The sequence below is a fragment of the Hydractinia symbiolongicarpus genome, chromosome 2 (assembly GCF_029227915.1).
Source record: "Hydractinia symbiolongicarpus strain clone_291-10 chromosome 2, HSymV2.1, whole genome shotgun sequence".
NCBI lineage: Eukaryota > Metazoa > Cnidaria > Hydrozoa > Anthoathecata > Hydractiniidae > Hydractinia > Hydractinia symbiolongicarpus.
The window spans coordinates 32,199,676-32,217,313 of record NC_079876.1 but is presented as its reverse complement, the minus strand read 5'-3'; positions in this window follow the sequence as shown (position 1 = coordinate 32,217,313).

The following is a 17,638-nucleotide window of genomic DNA, read 5'->3' as shown; positions in this document are numbered from 1 at the left end:
AATAATAACATTCTTCTATAGTAAGAAATTTTTGTTATTTTTAAAATTGTGTTTGTGTTTTACTTTAGAGAGCAAGTTTATTCTTGTAGCTAATGAAAAGAGGCGTGGAAAGGGGTCAGTTTAAAGATGAATATTAAGGAATTCCATGATAATTCACCGGCTCTTTTACTTATCCATCCAGAAAAATACATTTTTTTTGAGTTCTCAAAATTCTCGAGCAAACATAACTAACTGCTTGACCTTTCAGCCTTATCGTGTGAATATGAATCAAATTATCATAATAAACTCACATTTGAACACCTTTAAGCCATTTTTGGCATTTTTTGTTACTAAGAAAGAATTGTAATCTGAAGAAGCATTAATACCATTTTAAAAAAATTGAAACATGAGGAATTACAGCGTGTTTTTTTGTGTTTGCTTGTGGAGTTACTTTTTTTAACTTTTGGAGCAAAAAGAAATTTCAATTTTGCTGGTATAAGTAATAGAATACAAATGTCTCATTATTTTGTATTGTAGCAATAACAAGAGGAATGTGCAATTATTCTTTATTAGTGACTAAATTCAAAAACTTACTCGGCAAAAACTGACTAAATTAAAAAATTTAGTCGGCAAAAAGTGACTTTTTATTTTTGCCGACTAATGTTTTTCCAACTTTTTTGTTCCTGATAAGGTACCCTTGGTTGAACCTTTATCGTAATAATGTTCTTAGTGGAAAATTTTTCACTCTTACAAAATAAAATGGAAATGTTAAAATGTTTTTCTTTGTGTTTGTAAGCCATCAGCCGAATTAAGCTTGTGGAATCAGCGCCAAAAGATTGTAAAACTTCATAGTAATCCCTAAGATTAGCAAAGATCACTGGTGCAAAAGTTCCACTAATTAGAGGTATCCCCGTTTTAGAAAGTATATTATTTTCAGGACATTTTTTTGTTAAATAAATTAAAGTTCCCAACTCTACCTCAAACCTCATTTTAAAGTGAATAAAACGGTAGGCCACGATGAGGGACATAAGCTACAAACTAAGGTATTTGGTATAGTAGCTGTGAAATAACTTCATGCTTGTGTTGAGATGAATTGAAATTTCATCTTTAGTTCCATTGATTAGATAGATTAAAAATTAGTTGGGTATATTATAAATAGATCTAAAAAATGTGTCCGCTAAATAAAAACAAACTTGAAGAAGTCCATTTGGTGAATGAAATGGACGGATAATAGTGTGCTCTTTTACAAAATTTTCTTTGAGACGTTGACCGGAGTTTCGCTGGCGTAACCAAGTCTATCCGTGAAAAAGCGCCCGGCTTTTGTAGTGTCCGTTAATTATAAAGAAGCTACAATCAGTAAAGAAAATGCGGTACTTTATTGTCAAAAATCTAAACGGTAAGTTTTTGCGGGGCCAATTTTTAAGGGACTTTATTTTCACGGATAAAATTCACCGGAATGAAAAAATTAACTTTTTGATAATTTCAATATTTGAGTTCGTCATTGTGAGCAATGACCTTAAAAAGGTTGTTCAAAGGTTGTTCATGTAAGACCCCTTTTACGTGACGTCACGCTCGGTTGAGTCCTCACTTCTTTCAAGCTCCTAAAACGCAATGCATATAGCAATTCTCTTTGCCGGCGGGCTGCAACTCTTTGGGGTCGCACTTTTCAAAGCTTTGGCAACTGCACGCGATTCTTTTGTTCGGCGGTATAATAAATAGTTTCGATTTGATACTTTTAAAATATAAATGGCAGTGTCCGCAAACACGGCTTGTGATTCTCCACATGAGAACCTTGTAAAATTTGTTTGTTTTCCTGTTCATTTGTTTCATTTTACGGTTAAAAATAATCTAAGATCAGTTAATTGCACTACTGTAGGCTGTCAAATTCTAACCTTGACCCCAGAGCCTGTTGTCTTCTTTTATATCTGGAAAGCTAGATAAACCATCCCAATAATAATCTTCAGTGAGAAGTTACGCACGATGATAACGATAATTTTGTAAGCTCAGATTAACCAATAAAACATTACATTGTCTTTGTCAGGAAACTTAGACCACGTTTATACGCATACAGGACAAAATCTCTTCCCGGGATGGAACTCGTCCCGGCGTGAAACGAAAAGTGTTTACACGTGAGCCTCAACGAGGGATGAAATCAGCATATTTTCATCTCGGGATGAGTAATCACATCCCGGGATGAAACATTAATTTTGCTAACTTTGCGTATGATAATTTGAAGTGATATTTTTTAATTTGTGAGTAGAAAGGTCAAACGAGAAACCTAGAACGATGGCGCCTGAGAGAAGTAGTGTAATATCACAAATATATCAACAATTTTAACTATAACATCCCTTCTGTTACAGTTGCATATAGTATTATTAATACAACTAGCAGAGTAATATAGAAACAATGTAATTCTTCTGAGGGAAGCTGTTTGGTAGAAACAAAGCATTGACTAGATGTCGAAGAGCAAGATTGAGGTTGGTGGCTCGCCGTTGGCCGTGTAATCCTCACTATTTTCAATCGGCAAAGTTTCCTCCACTTCATTTTCCTTTGCGTCGCTATCAATCAGTACACTCTTTTTTTTTTTTTAACATTTCCTATAAAAAATCAATAATTACCAATTTAAACAGACACCATCATTTTAGCATACAGCAGGCATAACATTAAAATGGCGTGCATTTTTAAAACACTTTCTCGTACAAACACATGAGAACCATAATTAATGCTGGAATAATATTTGAACTCGTATAAATTTAGGATGGAATTTCGTTATTTCATATATAAATTAACGAAGAAAGTTACAACCAACCTCTTCATAATTTTTTCCAAATGCTTTCTTTACTTCTTTGCGTCGATTGTCACAAAAAGAATGATCGGATTCATTTTATAGTTCTTATATTTAAAATGATGTTCAAAAAGTGTGAAAAGTGTACATTCAGCATTCTCATCCCGGAATGAAAAGAATTATTGTGTTTACACTTATTTTTTTACACTTATTCTTAATCTCATCACGAGACACGATTTTACCCTGTCTTTAGGATAGGGATGAAATTTAACGTGATGATCTCATCCCGGGATAAAATTTTATTCCGCTTTAAACATGTGAACATTGTGAAAAGAATTATTGTGTTTACACTTGTTTTTTTTCTTAATCTCATCCCGAGACACGATTTTACCCTGTCTTTAGGATAGGGATGAAATTTAACGTGATGATCTCATCCCGGGATAAAATTTTATTCCGCTTTAAACATGTAAACATTGTGAGGACTTTCAGTAGACACAGAGATGAACTCATCCGCGTACGAAACTCATCCTGGGATGAAATTTAACGTGTGAGCGGCCTCTCAGGAAAGCCATAATTGAACACTTAAAATGTGATGTAGGTCCAGGGATGAAGCAACATTGCGGCTTAAAGTAGTGATTGCCTTCTCGTGTCCAGTGCTATTCTTTCAAAGACCACGAGGCCTAGAGGAGAGAATAACGCAAAATAGTTGATACGATGACAAGAATTTACGATGATGAGAAACTACACGGAATACACACTTTTTTATAAAGACACGAGCCTCAGATGTCAAATTAACCAAAATAAAAAAAGCCTCAATCTTTAAATATTGCTTCTAAAACTGAAACAACCCGAGTCTAAATATTGCCATGAAATGAGGACATTCCAGGATACGAATTTCTTTACAATGATTTTTAAAACGAAATTCCTCTTGAAATGTAATCCAGGAATAAGAATATATAGAATTATTGCACAAAAATAGTACTCATTTTGTATCTCTTACGTACCGCGTTGTTGTTATTATTAAACATCTACTGTTGATATTGGTGGATCTAAAAAAATAGTTATAATTTCTTCTCCGATTTTTTAATTCGAGAAAGTAAAAAAGATGAAAGTGTTTTTCTTTCGCACCTATTAGGCATATCTTCCGTCTGCGTAGTCGTAACTTGCATTACATTAGCAATTCCGCCATTTTAAAGGCAACGTTTTCAAAAAAGCGTGGACATGTGATGAGAAAATTTATATTTTAATAAAATGTTTTGACTTCTTTCGGAGATACGAGGTCAAACACAAACTAACACATGATGAATTTATTATTCACACTAGATGGAAGGTCCTCTATACGCTCAGGGGACACATTTGCAGTTGCCTTATTTTGATTTCCATTTCCGCGAAAGTTTCTTACATAACACATTCAATATTCTAATGACTTGAAATGCGTGTATTTAATGCAAAAATGTATTTTATTAATACACAACGTTTGTCTGTTTTCTTTCTTCCAAGTTATGACTGAAAATACTGAACTAGACCAAAATTCGGACTTACAAAAGAGAAGGTTTTCTCAAAATTGCTGAAATTCGAAAGAAAGTACAAAGGTAAAAAAAATGTTTATCTGTCTGTGACAACCAAAGTGAAAATGTTCTTTTTCCTTTGAAGTTTCCAAAAAATACATGTCTCAAATTTTAATCGACAAAGAAAACGTTGCCACGTGAATAACAGTAAGTCAAAGATAAATTTTAGGACTCCACTAGTTTTCCAGAAAATGTTCACAAATTTGTTTCACTAAACAATGCGCGTTACTTGCAACAACAGCAATCCCCGTCAAGAAGAAGCAAATTGGCCGTTACAGGCGAGCAAACCACGAAACAGACTAGCTCTATTTATAAGGAAAATGCAAATTTAAACTCATTGTAAACTTTTATTTATTCATAAGTAAAGCTATATAATAATAGTTGCATTCTGTTTGTGTCACATAAAAGGGTCATAAAACAGCAATCTCATGATAGGTGAAAATCTGAGCACAGGCTCAGACCGGCGCACCCGTGGGTTCTTCCACAGGCTAACGAATAGTTCTATTTATATTAAACATAACCTTCCGATTCAACAGATAATTTTCCAAAGTAAAACTTGGCACTAACTGGATAGCTACTTAATCAAATAATTCGAAACTTTAAAGTTGGACGATTAACTCTTTGCTTATTGTAAGTATATTTCATATGCATAGATATGTTACATTGATAATGCGTTGCATTAATATTTTAAGTGTCATTGATAATTAAATATAGCTTGGTTTCCAATAAAAGTTATAACTTGTGGTGAACTGCACGCGTTTTCAATTTAGTCGTAACAATGACAGTTGTAAGTATTAGATTATACCGCAACATGCAATTTTTGTCTGATTGTCCACCAAATGCTGCATTTTTTAGCCTATAATATTTGATATTGTGCAATAAAAGCGCATTATTTCACTTATTGCCCACCAAATGCTCAATTTTTGTATATATAGATGTTTTAAATATCAAAAAATCCCGTCAAAATACACTATTTCACTTTGTTTACATAAATTTTGAAGTATTAGATTATACCGCAACATGCAATTTTCGTCTGATTATCCACCAAATAATGCATTTTTGTGCCTATAGTTTTCAAAATTGTGTTATAACGCCGCAATTGTCCACCAAATGCTGCATTTTTGTTCATATTAATTTTAAGTTATTAGATAGTATGGCAAAATGTAATTTTTCTCAGATTGTCTACCAAATGCTTTAATTTTGTGCCTATAATTTTTGATTCTGTAACAAAACCACATTTTTTCACTTAGTGTCCACCAAATGCTGCATTTTTGTTTAAATAAATTTTGGAGTATTAGATTATACCGCAACATGCAATTTTTGTCTGATTGTCCACCAAATGCTGCATTTTTGTGCCTATAATTTTTAAAATTGTCTTATAACGCCACAATCTATTATCCATTGTCCACCAAATGCTGCATTTTTGTTTATATATAATTTTGAAGTATTAGATTATACCGCAACATGCAATTTTTTTCTGATTGTCCACCAAATGCTGCATTTTTGTGCCTATAATTTTTGATTCTATGTAATGAAACCACATTTTTTCACTTAGTGTCCACCAAATGCTGCATTTTTGTTTATATAAATTTTGAAATGTTAGATTATACCGCAACATGCAACTTTTTTCTGATTGTCCACCAAATGCTGCATTTTTATGCCTATAATTTTTAAAATTGTCTTATAACGCCACAATCTATTATCCATTGTCCACCAAATGCTGCATTTTTGTTTATATATAATTTTGAAGTATTAGATTATACAGCAACATGCAATTTTTTTCTGATTGTCCACCAAATGCTGCATTTTTATGCCTATAATTTTTGAAATTGTCTTATAACGCCACAATCTATTATCCATTGTCCACCAAATGCTGCATTTTTGTTTATATATAAATTTTGAAGTATTAGATTATACCGCAACATGCAACTTTTTTCTGATTGTCCACCAAATGCTGCATTTTTTAGCCTATAATATTTGATATTGAGCAATAAAAGCGCATTATTTCACTTATTGACCACCAAATGCTCAATTTTTGTATATATAGATGTTTTAAATATCAAAAAATCCCGTCAAAATACACTATTTCACTTAGTGTCCACCAAATGCTGCATTTTTGTTGATATAAATTTTAAGTTATTAGATAGTACAGCAAAATGTAATTTTCCTCTGATTGTCTACCAAATGCTCCATTTTTCAGCCTATAATATTTGATATTGTGCAATAAAAGCGCATTATTTCACTTATTGCCCACCAAATGCTCAATTTTTGTATATGTAGATGTTTCAAATATCAAAAAATCCCGTCAAAATACACTATTTCACTTTGTTTACATAAATTTTGAAGTATTAGATTATACCGCAACATGCAATTTTCGTCTGATTATCCACCAAATAATGCATTTTTGTGCCTATAGTTTTCAAAATTGTGTTATAACGCCGCAATTGTCCACCAAATGCTGCATTTTTGTTTAAATAAATTTTGGAGTATTAGATTATACCGCAACATGCAATTTTTGTCTGATTGTCCACCAAATGCTGCATTTTTGTGCCTATAATTTTTAAAATTGTCTTATAACGCCACAATCTATTATCCATTGTCCACCAAATGCTGCATTTTTGTTTATATATAATTTTGAAGTATTAGATTATACCGCAACATGCAATTTTTTTCTGATTGTCCACCAAATGCTGCATTTTTGTGCCTATAATTTTTGATTCTATGTAATGAAACCACATTTTTTCACTTAGTGTCCACCAAATGCTGCATTTTTGTTTATATAAATTTTGAAATGTTAGATTATACCGCAACATGCAACTTTTTTCTGATTGTCCACCAAATGCTGCATTTTTATGCCTATAATTTTTAAAATTGTCTTATAACGCCACAATCTATTATCCATTGTCCACCAAATGCTGCATTTTTGTTTATATATAATTTTGAAGTATTAGATTATACCGCAACATGCAATTTTTTTCTGATTGTCCACCAAATGCTGCATTTTTATGCCTATAATTTTTGAAATTGTCTTATAACGCCACAATCTATTATCCATTGTCCACCAAATGCTGCATTTTTGTTTATATATAATTTTGAAGTATTAGATTATACCGCAACATGCAATTTTTTTCTGATTGTCCACCAAATGCTGCATTTTTTAGCCTATAATATTTGATATTGAGCAATAAAAGCGCATTATTTCACTTATTGACCACCAAATGCTCAATTTTTGTATATATAGATGTTTTAAATATCAAAAAATCCCGTCAAAATACACTATTTCACTTAGTGTCCACCAAATGCTGCATTTTTGTTGATATAAATTTTAAGTTATTAGATAGTACAGCAAAATGTAATTTTCCTCTGATTGTCTACCAAATGCTCCATTTTTCAGCCTATAATATTTGATATTGTGCAATAAAAGCGCATTATTTCACTTATTGACCACCAAATGCTCAATTTTTGTATATATAGATGTTTTAAATATTAAAAAATCCCGTCCAAATACACTATTTCACTTAGTGTCCACCAAATGCTGCATTTTTGTTTACATAAATTTTGGAGTATTAGATTCTACCAAAACAATCAATTTTTGTCTGATTGTCCACCAAATGCTGCATTTTTGGGCCTTTATTTTTTAAAATTGTGTTATAACGTTGCAATTGTCCACCAAATACTGCATTTTTGTTCATAAAAATTTTAAAATATTATATAGTACCGCAAAGGGTAATTTTCCTCCAATTGTCTTCCAAATGCTCCATTTTTCAGCCTATCATATTTGATATTGTGCAATAAAAGCGCATTATTTCACTTATTGCCCACCAAATGCTCAATTTTTGTATATATAGATGTTTTAAATATCAAAAAATCCCGTCAAAATACACTATTTCACTTAGTGTCCACTAAATGCTGCATTTTTGTTTACATATATTTTGGAGTATTAGATTATACCGCAACATGCAATTTTTTTCTGATTGTCCACCAAATGCTGCATTTTTGTGCCTATAATTTTTAAAATTGTCTTATAATGCCACAATCTATTATCCATTGTCCACCAAATGCTGCATTTTTGTTTATATATGATTTTGAAGTATTAGATTATACCGCAACACGCAATTTTTTTCTGATTGTCCACCAAATGCTGCATTTTTATGCCTATAATTTTTAAAATTGTCTTATAACGCCACAATCTATCATCCATTGTCCACCAAATGCTGCATTTTTGTTGATATAAATTTTAAGTTAGATAGTACGGCAAAATGTAATTTTCCTCAGATTGTCTACCAAATGCTTCATTTTTGTCCCTATAGTTTTTGATTCTATGTAATAAAACCACATTTTTACTTAGTGTCCACCAAATGCTGCAGTTTTGTTCATATAAATTTTAAAATGTTAGATAATACGGCATAATATAATTTTCCTCTGATTGTCTACCAAGGCTCCATTTTGGAGCCTATACTTTCTGACACATCTGACAAATTAACCATACTTATAATTTTTGACTTTGTGTAAAAATTATGGTTTTATTACACAATGTCAGAAGATTTAACCAGGAAATGTGCAAAATAAAAACACGTAGAGCTAAAGGACTACAAACCACTCACCACAACTACCATAAGCAGCACAAACTGAAAATACTTCCTATTTTACGACACTAGGCATTAGTCCAATTAGTGAAAAGAGTGGTGTTCTCAGCAAGAAAACAACTTACTATAATAAATCACAACTGGGAAGAGATCCCAATGCTCACTCCAATGTGTTGCCTACGAACAGCAATAACATTATGGCTTCCTTCGAAATGTCTTCTGTGCATCTAAGGTACATGAACTCCTGCACAGAGTTAATGCATAAAAAGTTAAAGAAGACTATTTTTCTTGGTTCGCTGGGGCATTATCCTTCACTAACATCAACAAGTAAAACCAATTTGAAATAGAGTGTTCGTTGCCCATTACAATTTCTCATCATTATAGTTTGTTCAATTATCGTAAGAAAAGATAACATGTACATCTTCCAATCTCCGATACCAACACAACATCATCAACCTTGAAGGAGCGTTTATAGTTCCGAATATTTTTTCCTTGTCCTAAAATTTGTAAATAGCCGTTTCGCCGTGGAAAACAATAAATGCTGTATGCATGGCTTTTTGAAAATGTGGAAATTCGACAATAACACGCATTTATTAATCGTCTTTGTGCGCGTTTAAATTTATTTGTTGAGGCAATGGTGAGAAGTTCCAGATTGGCAGATATTTTTTACCTAGGCAACCGATACTTTATTGGGAACACAAATTTGGAGTTCAGCCTAGGTGAAAATATCTGGCAATCTGGAACTTCTCACCATTGCTCGCTTAGTGTCTTGTTTTTTTTCCATTATGATGTTCTATTTTTCTGTCCATAATATTTAGTTTGAAAAGAGAGAAAACTGTCATTTAGTTAACATTTGTCAAGATCCAGTTTAAGACCGTGCTGAAATATTAATTGTATATTACAAAAATTAGAAAGCAATTCAACGCGACAGCAAGATCTCTGTCATTTGTTACTTGTAGCTTGAAGATTTAGTACGTGGTTTAGTCTAATCCAGTTTTGACCGACAGACGGACAATGACAATTATTATAGAAACTAAACCAGTGAATCGGCGGTATATGCCAGATTGAGCGCTTTAATTAAAATAACTCCAATGATATAAGCAATAGACTGTGGCTACGCCTTTAAACTAAAGCAGTGACAAAACAGTTTTATTAAGTTTAATTTTTAAAAATTAATAGACACTGACCTTATTTTTATATTTATTCTCTCTGTTATATCCCAGTTTTTTTAAAAGTATTTAACAGTAAAATGGATAAAATATTTGAGATCCTCACCAAAATTATAATAAAGTGTGAAATTTTCAAGACAATAATGCATATAAATAATCTGTTATAGCAGTTTGTTTGATAATTTTGAAGTTACGCTCGTAAGCGTTTAAAAGTTATGCTCGTAAGCGGTTTGACTGTGACAATAACGTCGCCAAAGTAGGAAATTTTGAATATCAAACAAGTTACTGCATTTTAATTTACCTATACTGAGTTGTAGATAAGAAAAATATTGGTAAATTAAAGTTTTAAAAACATGAAATTAGGAATTATTTATCGTATATATACAACCTTGTTTTTAATAAAAGCACAGGCTACGCAGCTAGTGTTGTTACTCCGTTTAGATTTATTTCGTGGAAAAGTTTGAATGTTTAAAGCCATGGCCTATTTAAATAAAAATATAGACTAGCTACGTTACAAAATTAACTGTAGAATCTGCATTCAACAAGTTTGGTTAATAAAAAGTGAATGTATTTTAGTAGAGTTTACCATAGATAGCGCGTCATTTAAAAATAATCAAAAAAGAAACAATAAAATTGGTTAGAACAACATAGTACAGTTGGCTTAGTTAGTTGAATATTTTCTGCTTCCGCATGATCAACGTTTTAAACCAAAATCTTATATTTGATTTGATTTGCTTAAGATTTATACATGATTTAAAAAACCGTGATGAAACGCTGAACATGTCAAATTTATCAAAAACAAATATTACAAAAGTAAAGGTCTTGAAACGTAAAAAGGTCAAAACAAGGATATATGTCCTCTTCAAATGGTTCTATAGAAGAGTTGCTTTTTCCGGACGTTTATTTAAGTAACTGAAATGTATTAAGTTCAGTTCAAGTTGCTTAATTTATTTCTGTGACTAAAACAAAAGTGAGATCTTCGAAGCTAGTTGAAAAAATTTAGGTCAGGTTAGGTTTTTATAAAGGCATCTTTCTGAGCTAGAAATATTTGTACTTAAAACATTAACGGCAAATTAAGTATTAAGTAGAGAGCTAAAAATTAAAAGTAGTGACGATGTCCTGACCCATCTTCCACTTTGAATTCATTTATTCAAAAACTCGCATAACGACAATGGTTAACAGTTAAAATTTGTGACCCTTTTTCAAACAACGGGCGCACGCGCTTATAGTTAGGCTGTCCAATCTTTTAATGCTCTGGTCCACCTTTCAAGGCAGCGATCTGTTTACAAACGGGAGGACCAATCGTTAAGCTAGCCTATACAGAGTCTCGGAAGGATCCATAGGTGATATTGTATTTAAGCAATTTTATCGATAAATGTCCGAATAAAAAAATAAAAAAATTACAAACTAACAATAATTCCCTAAAGAATAAAGTAATTTAAATGCAAGTTCGATTTTTGCAGTTAAGGGGGCAATTTAACACTATTCAGTCTGGGAATATTTCAATCATGTTATGACTAGGAAGAGTCAAATTAAATCCCATTTGGCACATAGTGTACGTCAGGAAAGGAACAAAATAGGAGCAAAACTTTGTTACTTATGTGAGCACATTTTTTGTGAAGCATGAAATACCAAATACAAAATTGCACGAAAATCCGATTTTCCAGGATTTTGGGTTAAATCCAAAAATATTAAAAATTGGATTAAGCACGTCTTCAATATTTTCGGAATATTTTCCCTTGATGAACTAAAGTTGTGATGTAAGTTTCATGTTCTAAGGATTATCCTATCTAAGATTATCAAATTTTCCCGATTATGATCTTAAGGGGTAGTTTTAAGTAATAGACAATATCCAAGGGTTTGAAAGGTCTTAGACCTAACAAAATAGCATGTGATTGCCTAATAGATAAATATAAAAAGACTCAATAAGTATCAGAGCAAAAACGAGTTCTTAGAAAAAACCCAACAGGATGGGGTGGAATACGCCCAGCATAAATGTATAAAGTATATATTTTCAAGTGGAAGCCATAAACAAATAACGGGAATGTTAATATTCTTTTTACCATGCTATAGTATTAAGACACTGTTTAGGGCGAAGTTGATTCCCATTTATAGGTACCAGGCTTCCATGAAAGTTGAAATATATGCCGTGTCTACCAAATGATGACGCATTTGACTTTCGCATATATACAACAACCATTTTTAAAAGTGATATTTCTCAGCAGCCAAAGACCTAATAGAGTTCAAATTTTTGGTGTTAACAGAGTACTTGGTGCAGAAGAAGGTGGCATAAAAGAAAATTGCTTTTTATCAGAGCAAAAACGAGTTATTAAAAAAAACCCAACAGGATGGGGTGGAATACGCCCAGCATAAATGTATAAAGTATATATTTTTAAGTGGAAGCCATAAACAAATAACGGGAATGTTAATATTTTTTTTACCATGTTATAGTATTAAGACACTGTTTAAGGCGAAGTTGATTCCCATTTATAGGTACCAGGCTTCCATGAAAGTCGAAATATATGCCGTGTCTACCAAATGATGACGCATTTGACTTTCGCATATATACAACAACCATTTTTAAAAGTGATATTTCTCAGCAGCCAAAGACCTAATAGAGTTCAAATTTTTGGTGTTAACAGAGTACTTGATGCAGAAGAAGGTGGCATAAAAGAAAATTGCTTTTTTGTCTACCAAATGCTAAATATATATATATAAATATTTTGGTAGACACGAAATTGTCTACCAAATGACCGTGTCTACCAAAGGTTGCATTTTTTGGCACAAATTGTCTACCAAATGCGGCCATTACATATATATATATATATATATATATATATATATATATATATATATATATATATATATATATATATATATATATATATATATATATATATATATATATATATATATATATATATATATATATATATATATATATATATATATATATATATATATATATATATATATATATATATACACTTTTCAATCTTAAGCATTATTTTGAACCACATAGATGATGATGGTGGTTGTTCTCCTCTTCCAAAAACATATTGACGCTGAACATAGGCTCTTAAGGGCTGGTGCCAAACAGCTGCTGGCAAACCTTGCTTATATATACAATAGAATTCACAAGTCTATATATTCTCGCTAGGTTGTTTTTCTTAGGACTTAGTACCTTTTTAACCTTATCCGTGGTTATAAGTATATGACATTTGAGGATATACCAACTAGCATTCTTGAACATAGACCTTTGTGTTGGCTTGTTTTGTTGTTTTGCTGATAAACATTCCATTTTTTGGCTATGCTTGCTATATTTGAGGATCAATGCTGAAATTGGGGGAAAATACAATAGCCTTTCGAGGTTGATTGTCGTGGACGGGTGAAAATATATTTTGTAGCTCAAGCAATGCTTCCCTAATCAAATTTAGCTACGTAGCCCCTTGCAAAATGTTAACCAAATCTTAGCTACTTTGTTATTTATACCTTAGCTAGCTAGACTTCTTCTTAGTTAGTCATAGCTCGTTGCAATGCTTAACCTAATTTCCTACTCATCACGCAGAGCGAGAGGGATGCTTTGTGATTATTTCGTGATAGTTATGTGATATATATGCAAGTCTTTGGAAAAAAGGGGTGGGGGCTTATACTTTAGCTGGACTTGTGAAGTTTTTTACACAGGTTGAAAACGGATATTTATTGAAAGCGAAGGCATAGGGAGTCATGTCACACTGCAATAAAAGACTCTGTATTAAAGTAAAATACTCTTTTGGTGCTGATATGCAGCCCAAAAGACATATAAAAAAGACACCAGTGTCAAACGCCAACGATCGCCATTTTGTTTTGGTCGAAATTCAGAATTCGCAGCATAAACCAATCAGAACCCAGAACAGTCCCAAATTTGAAAAATGGGCCAATGACTGCACTGAGCTGTCCCATTTTTCGTTCTCTATTGTTATTCTTTATTGTTTAAAATGGGAAAAATGGGACAGATACCCAACCTGATTGGACAGAATTCCCATTTTAACAATAACTATTTTCCCATTCTTGGGTGTCCAACGAGTTAACCATACGGCCATCGCAGCAGAAATTCCTGGGTAACTAGAATAATTCATCAGCTCACCCTGCACGTGCCGAGGAGGACAAAAAGCCAACTAGTAGGGGACACCGGGGTTTGAACCAGGGAGCTCTCGATCTGCAGTCGAATGCTTTAAAAATAAGCTATATCACCAGGGCAGGGTATATAACAGCAACGCAAAAAAAAAATGAACACTTGCACCGGGATTCGAACCCGAGCCGCCGGGGTGAAAACCAAATATTTTAACCACTTATCCGTGCAGAACACATTCCCATTACAAGTACTTTTGATGTCATGTTTTTGTAAAATTTAGACTAGTCTTTTCTTTTTCTTTGTGTCAAAAGCATACTTTTGCGTGCGCTGGGTGTAGGAGTCGAACCTACCTACATGGGAAGATCCAGATCGCATTTGATTTCTAGTCAAACGCCTTAACCTCTTGGCCATCACAGCCTAACAAACTGCTGGCCATTGCCCCAAGGCCGACCGGAAAGCACAACATAAATGCTAAAGTGGCTGCCCTGATTTAAAACAGGATCTCCTTTTTACTAGACAGGTGCTTTAACCGCTAAGCCAGCCCCCTGCTTGATCCGACATTTTGTAAAACAAAATATTACTCGTCGGAAAAATGGTTATGGCTACTGACACGTGGTTTACTACGTGATTTACTGCCATCTGGAAGGGTTAAAAAAGAGTAGTCACGAATTGGCATGTTTTTCTTGCGCCAGTAAATACCCTTCATAAAATAGAGAAAAAGGAAAAAAAAGAAATAGTTTGTAAAAAGTTCTGCTGGTCCATCCACTGCCCCTGTTGGGCACTGATAAAATGCAGCGACCCAGAATTGAACTAGGGACCTTAAGTCTGATGCTCTCCCAACTGATCTAAAGAGAGCATAAAAGAATGGAGAAAGGGGGGGAAGAAACGAAAACGGCATGGTAGGTGCTGTTATTAGCATCATGCCCCAACTATTTTTATAACAAAACACTTATTGTTAGTGGCAACCTACTTATTTTAAAAGGTAAGAAAAGTTAGAGAATGTTTAATTTTGGCGATCCCTTGTCGGCTTTCCTGTGCTCCTTAAGCCAAGTATATATGTTTTTCCAGCTTTCTGATGATTTCATTGAAGGTGTATTTACACCAACATCATCAAACCACGACTCTTTACTTATACTAGACAACCTTCTTTTAGCATATTTTTTTTACGTTTTCTCGACGAACGGAAAGGATTACTTTTCTAACTATATTTCGACATGGTTCCAATTTAATATTAAGTTTTCCGAAAGCATGCCACATAGCCGTATAAATGCACAGATTTTCACGTCGACTTGTCAGATGATTTTGTTTGTTATTTTTAAAAAGATGATTACCTTATTGTTAGAATAAATATCTACACCAGCTGACTCAACTCGTTTTGCACATATTTTGTCGAAGGTTTGAAGAATATAACACCTGAAAAGGCTTTTTCCAGAAAAAAGGAATGTTCCAAATGTTTTCATGGAATATAAAATATGTCATTCGAAAGGGAATTTTTTTTCTCCATGTCATAATTTTTTTTGCAAAAACCCTAAAAAAATTTTGTTTTCTTTACAGTAACCTTAATTGTCTCTCATAGTGGCTGTTTATCCACGCTTCTTGGTGGTCCTTGTTGATTAGGCTTTCCAACGATCCTGTTAAAGTTTCGTGACGCAATATCGACGATACAACGTTTCTGTGTTACTTAGCTGTTCTTTCTGGTTTACTGCCACCTACTCTTATTAGCCAGCCCTGAAATCTGTCCAGGACATCATCTTCGCTTCTAGTGGTCATAAAAAATCGATTGTCTAAATCTTCAGAATCAACGTCCTCACCTTACATATACCAAAGGTGATTCAACGTCACTGTTGTTTATAGATTCTTTTTCATTTCCATCTCCTGGAGCAGGATTTTTTATGTCATTTCCCCTTGCTATTCATGACTACTGCTCCTAACCAGGCATCATCACTGCTGCCTTCATAAACGTCAATTTCCTAAAAAAGATGCCGTGTCAAGGTATATTTCTGATACAGATTTTCTAACTGTGTTTTCTCGTATTCTTCTGAAGAACAATCAGAAGAATCAGTAGCTTCGCTTTCTTCTTAGTCGCTATGTAGAAAAAATGATTGTCTTTTTCATGTATTGCTGAACTTTTTGAGGCTTTAGTTTGTGATATTGCTGCAACTGATTGCCCAATCTTTTAGGTGTACTATAGTTTCTTTGAAGCTACTGAGCTTTGAATTTTCTTTTTCGACTCTGAGGTTTCCAAAGCTTTCAATGTCTAAATATAGATCATTTGAATTTTTTCGGCTGTAGTGTATTTTATAAATTATAACTCTACTGCAACTTTAGCCAAAATAAAAACACAATTTCAACCTTTTGTTACCCCGTCATAGGAAAAACAATTGGTCAATGTTATTTTATTTTGCGAAATAAATTTCAGTAAAGGTTAACAAATTAATTGCGACATTGGAATGAGTGCTTAGTACAGGTAAACCGTGCGGCACATGCGGTTAGACTTAAGATTCTATTCAAAAAAAACTATTGCAGCTGTGGGTTACAAAACACAGGATACACTTCTGTTGAAGCGCCGGGTTAAGCCACAAGTAGCTGTGTTACCCGGCGTTAAACACCAGAATGAGTGATTAATTAAGAACCGTCAACTGTGCCACACATTCAGGTAAAGCGCTTTAGTAGAGCTATAATAGTGTGTAGAAAATCAAGTGAAGTGTACACAACTTTATGTTGTTTCTGGTGTAATATACTTTTCAAAAAATAACTTTCGACAACTTAGGTAAAATAAAAACACAGATTACAATTCATTGTTACCCCGTTATAGCAAAAGCAGCTGGCCAACCCTCTTTATTTTTCAGGTAATGTTCCCGGTAAAAGTTTCAAAAAATGTTAAGCTGAGCGCTTAGTATAGGTAAACAACGTGTACTTTTTTCTGTAAAACACGTTATCACAATTTCGGTTAAACAGAAATACAGGAAACAGCCCGTTGTTAACACCGGACTAGGCGCTTAGTACAGGTAGACTGTGTCGCACATAAGTATAGGTGTAACACCATTTTTTAAAAAACCTTATCTCAACTTCAGTTTAGAAAAAATCAGGAAACCGCCTGTCGTTATCAAGTTCAGTTAAAAGAATATATACAGCATAGCTTTCATAGCAGTAATAAAATTGTTAGCTGCGTAACTGCATTTAGCATAAGAATTAAGAATTGTGTTGCAGCCAAACTGCATTTAGCTACTTTCACATTTCAGCCAGAGGTAGCTAAAAGGAGCAAGCTAGGTAGACCCAAATTCATTATAAAAATAAATAACAATATACCAAACTGAAAAAAACTTTAAAAGAATAGGAACAAAGATAGCTATAGCTAGCTGCCTCAAAATCTCCGTTTTAGCTAGCTAAACACGTGAAAACACACAGAAACTAATTAATCCTATAGGATACAAAGT